Raw genomic sequence first — 5,521 nt, forward strand, 5'->3', positions numbered from 1 at the left:
AAATGTTGATTCTAACAAATTCTTTTTGACAAACTGTAAAAGGGTTTCCATCGCTAATTCCAAATAGTTGGAAGATTTAGCAGGAACACCAAGGTTAAAGCATTCAAGGTTTCTTAGAGGAATCAGATCTCAGAGTTGAATCACTTGAAATTTCTACATACGAGGTGATATCAAAATGTTCCCGAACTACTTGCAGTGTGCCAACAGATAGCAACACACGGTTTCATGTGCAGTGAGAGCTTGCAGTGACCTTCATGAGGCTGAGTGCCAAGTGACATGCTTGTGTCTACTTCTCGGGTTGTGAAATTAGCTTTTGTGATCACGTGTATGCTGTAGTCTGCGATTTTCTCATGGACAAGAAGTCTGAAAAAAGGGCTAACGTGTAACTTTGCGTTGAACTTGGAAAGTCTGCTGCAGAGACATTGAGCATTTTTCAGCAAGCTTACAGCGACGAGGCAATGGGTCATACGCAATGTGCCGTGTGGCACGGGCGCTTTAAGAGCAGAAGAATATCCCTGGAAGACGATGAGCGATCTGGGAGACCTGTCACGAGCGTCAACCCCGGAAATGTGGGGAAAAGTCATCAGTTTGTGCTTGAGGATCGACGGAGGACAATCAACGACATTGGTGATGTTGGTCTGTCGTAAGGGTCTGTGCAGGCTATTCTAACGTTTGAATTGAACATGCGACGTGTCTGTGCCAAGTTTGTCCTCCGCCTGCTGACCACTGAGCAGAAAGAACATCGCGTCGAAGTTTGTCAAGATCTCTGTTAGTGTGCCACTGATGGCCCATCCTTCATGTCGAGGGCCATCACCGGGTACGAGAGGTGGGTCTACGCGTACGACCCTGAAACGAAGCAGCAGTGGTCACAATGGAAGAAGCATTCACCTCGATGACCGAAGAAGGCATCACAGAACCGCAGCTCAATCAAAAGGCACGCTCTTCCTTATTTTCGACATCCGTAGTATTGTGCATCGAGAATTCGACCCCCAGGGCCAGACTATCAATCGAGAATTCTATTGAAGCGTTTGAGGAAGGACATTTAGAGGAAACGACCGGATCTGTGGAGTGCGAAGAACTGGATTCTTCTCGACGATAACGTACCCTGTCACTGACCTCTCCTCAATGGTGAGTTTCTCGTCAAAAACAACATTGTATCGCTTCCACACCCGCTTTATTCGCGAGATTTAGCCCCTGCGGAATTCCATCTCTTCCTCAATATGAAAAGGCAGCTCAAAGCTCTCTGTTTTAATACCGTTGTCGAGCTCCAGAGTGAATCGCAGAAGATCCTCGACTCGCTTACGGAAAATGACTCCCAGGCCGGGTCCCAAAAGTGGCAAGAATGCTGGGACACGTGACAGGAATGTTGCACAAGGGGATGACGTTAAAACTTCCGTAAATAAGTCTTTTTTTTTATTAAACATAACTAGTCTGGGAACTTTTTGATACCACCTTGTATTCTTCTTCATCTCTTAATGGTAAATGCTTAATGCACTTTTTTCAACCGTGAATAGATTTGGCTCCAATATAATAGTTTATTGTCTAAATATGACAAAATATTTCTAGGAGTTACTTTTCAAACCCTCCAAATGATCAATGTATTAAATTCAATACGTTTTAAAGATTAAAATCATTTGTATATTTCAACATATCTTATTTATCATTTTCTATTTTATATTTCCATATTTAATTTTTGTTTTTAAATGAAAGCTTGCATTTCAGATTCGACAACATGTTCTCTTCTTGTAGAGATATATTAAGTTCATTAAGGTATCCAAGAACATCCAACAATTAGCATAATTTGCATGCACAAATTAACCATGTCTGAATTTTGTCCCGACAAGAATATAATGATTTCATTTTTTAGAATTCTTTTAACCGTTTCATAGCCCGTCCATTTGAGAACCATCGCTCTTTGATTCTCATTTAAAAAGTTTGCTGAAATTATATTCCATATCGTTACAGAGACTTGTGATGAGTTGATCACTGAATGCACGACTTTTAATAAACTTAATCATTTTAACTGCCTCTTGTAATACTACATTTAGTTCTACAGAATTTTTTCTAGACACTAAAGTCTCTCAGTGAATCCTGCAATGAGGGAAGTATTAAGATATTTGCTTCTAGATTTAACTTTTAACGTGAAATCCAATTTTTGCTCCTAAATTATGTACCATCAGTACATGCTCTAACGCAGTTATTGCTTTAAAGGCCTATTTCTCCGAATAAAATAGTCTACTTCTTGAAAAATAATTTCATCTTCAGTGCGTCCATCTAATGATCTTCAGAAAAAGGTCTTCATCGGTGTTACGTTACAAAAACAGTCTCCGACGTAATCCCAGTCATAGTACAGAGTTTGTAATGTCGGTTATTTTATCCAGTTGAATTGTAAGTTTCGAGCTTTTTAAAATTCTTTCAATAAGTTGCTCTATTTGGTCAACATTAATTTCAGAAATACGACTACTATTTACAACTATCTGACAGAGGATTGTCCGTTAATTCATCTGCAATTTTCCCGTAAGTAATTTTTGTCATTTTAATCGGTACTGGTTATACATGTTTTTCACGGATCCTTGTACTTCAATACAGAGGTTCAAAAGATTTCCCCAAGTATCTCACCGTTTATAGTGTAAATAGAGATCTCAAGAGATTGCTTCTGTGTACTGACAAATTCCGATAGCCTTTTAAAAAACTTCTACGCTTACTGATGCTATAGAAGGACTATCTTAAGTTAAAATATCTTTTTTAATTTTATAGGTTTTATGCTCTCTGTCGCGAAATTATTTCCACAAATTAGGCAGACAAACATTTCTTTATTGTTTTTTAAAGTAAAAGCAAATCCATATTGCAAACAAGTCTCATTCTTTACACAGAGGGTTACTTACAGACCAGTTCCTAATACTCATTGAAGTTTGAAGTACTTCAATTACATCTTCATCATTATTTTCTGTGGCTTTATGCTTTGATAAATTCTACTACTTATCCCATGAGCAAAGAATTTTGTCTTTCACTTGATTATATGTGGGTACTACTGTGACAATCTTTGAGTAGGTCACAACGAAGATCACGTTTAACAAAGGAACTGATTTGGGATCATCACAGTACGAAGCTATCATTTTTAGTTCCGTATTGTTGGCAAAAAAGGGGTTACAGTTCTCGATTTTTTTAAAGTAGCACTTTTAAAAATAAGTTTATTGTTAGTAAATTTAAACAAAATATGTTCCAATTACTTTGTGTAGGTAACTTACGTGAATAAAATTCATATTTTAAAATTTCATTTCTATATATCGCGTATAAAGCGTGAGTATAATTTTATCCCCTGTTATTCTAGCTAAAAATTAGTAAGGTATTATATTTACTAGCGACAGAGGCAGTACTAATTCCTTGAGGTAATATTTACCCCCACTTAAACGTGGATGTTCTTTTAGAACAAACTTTACTGCGCTAGTTGCCATGAAGAAGTCTCTCATAGTGGCTTTTGGTACGACATACATACTTGTTTATATCGTTTGCAGGGTAACAAATCCCCGCCATCGCCAGCGCCGAGACCACTAGATCACGTGATTTCGGCCTTTCTTGGTTTTATCAAGAATGGACGCTCGATATAATTCATAATTATAATTTATTTTGACGAAAGGCGACGAGCTGGCAGAACCGTTAGCACGCCGGGCGAAATGTTTAGCGGTATTTCGTCTGCCGTTACGTTCTGAGTTCAAATTCTGCTGAGGTCGACTTTGCCTTTCATCCTTTCGGGGTCGATAAATTAAGTACCAGTTACGCACCGGGGTCGATATAATCGACTTAATCTGTTTGTCTGTCCTTGTTTGTCCCCTCTGTGCTTAGCTCCTTGTGGGTAATAAAGAAACAATTTATTTTGACGAATGAAGTCCCCCTGAGTCAGTGATTCCCAACGTGGGACATAAGCCCCATCAGTGGGGCATGGGAAAATTGTGGTAGGGCGTGATGTCGCCGGGCACAAGGTTCTCATTAAAGGGATTCACTTTTTTCTTAAGCAATAATGTACTTTTTTTGTACTCAGTACTTAACAAAAAAGTTACCGGTAGATTCTTTTGTATTAAATAATTGTGATAAAATATTGCTTTCAAATTTTGGCACAAGGCCAGCGATTTCAGGGAAGCGGGGTAAGTCGTTTACATCGACCTCAGTACGCAACTGGTACTTATTTTATCGACCCCGAAGAGGTGAAATTTGAACTCAGAACGTAAAGACGAGCCAAATGCTGCTAAGCATTTTGTCCGGCGTGCTAGCAGTTTTGCCAACTCGTCGCCCTAATTGTGCTAAAATATCAAAAATAAACTTGTTCTTCCCCCAACCACCGGTGGGGCATATATTTTTCTGGAAAGTTATAGTAGGGGGGGGATAGGTTGTGAAATAGTAGTCTAAGTGGAGTTATGTGTTATCTTCAGTTTTATCTGATGCAAACAAACTTGATATTAAAGTACAAATTTTCGGGGTCTATTATCTGAAATCCTTTTAGAGGGAAGGCGTCACCGTGGCTGTTCCTTAATCATGTGGAGTTAGAATTAATATAGGAAGCACAATGCCATTATTTTAATTTGGTGACATTTTTGGTTAGATTTTTGTGAAATTTATATTTGGGAATTCGTTTCTAAATGTACGCTCTTAGAGTTTTATTTTTTGCAGGAAAAACTGCAACAACCAGCAAATAATGATAGTAAAGATAGAATATAAAATTAAAAAAAAAAATCTCAGTTGCACCCGCGAACCCCTATATTTTTACGCGATCCCACTTGGGGATGGTTTGTATAAACCATAAAACAAACAGCTGATATTTGTGGTGCTCAGCGAAATACTTCTGTGACACATGCGTAGCGGCTGTCATCTTTAATTCTTCTTGATTTTCTTTTGACATTTATCATAACAATCAGTAGTCCTCATTCTGTAGAGGGCTGCTGGCGGTGGAGGACAAGTGATGGCAGAGAACTAATGGCGGGGAAGAGCGACGACGTTCTCTGAGAAAGTCTAGTCACTGACGTGAATCAATTGGTTAGTTTGTTCCAGAGAACTTTCGGCCCAGATTATATAAACAACTTACAGAGACCGCTCAGCTGGAAATGCTACTGAGTGACATTGCAGGTTTGAGACAAACTCTACAGACACGGAGATGCCGTCAGCTGGGTCTCTTCGAGTTCTGCACAGAACTAAGAAACCGGTTTGCTCACAATCGTTCAATGTCCTGGCAAAGAGTTTTATCAGACCTCTATTTTCGCAGATCCGGGCGATGCGTTGTGTTTTTGAGCAAAACACTTCATTTCACGTTGCTCCAGTGCACTCAGCTGGCAAAAATGAGTAACGTTGCAAAGGACTGGCGTCCCGTCCAGCTGGGGAACACATACGCCATAGAAACCGGGAGACCGGGCCCATGAGCCTGGCTAGGCTTAAAAGGGCGCATTTATTATTTTAAATTTATTCTCGCAGATCACCTCTTCGTCTTTCTTTAACCGGAAAAAAACAGGCACTTTACCTCTGTCTAGAGGCC

General features: G+C 39.3%; 1 long non-coding RNA gene across 1 annotated transcript in view; it reads right to left on the bottom strand.

The window, feature by feature from the left end:
- The window catches only part of LOC118763273, a 14,615-nt gene extending 13,251 nt beyond the window's left edge, over positions 1-1,364 (bottom strand). Inside the window, exon 1 of the long non-coding RNA XR_004999024.1 lies at positions 1,353-1,364. This is a non-coding gene — a long non-coding RNA (uncharacterized LOC118763273). The remainder of the gene's footprint in view (positions 1-1,352) is intronic.
- Positions 1,365-5,521: the final 4,157 nt, after the last annotated feature.

This window comes from Octopus sinensis, linkage group LG4 (assembly GCF_006345805.1).
Source record: "Octopus sinensis linkage group LG4, ASM634580v1, whole genome shotgun sequence".
Taxonomy (NCBI): Eukaryota; Metazoa; Mollusca; class Cephalopoda; order Octopoda; family Octopodidae; genus Octopus; species Octopus sinensis.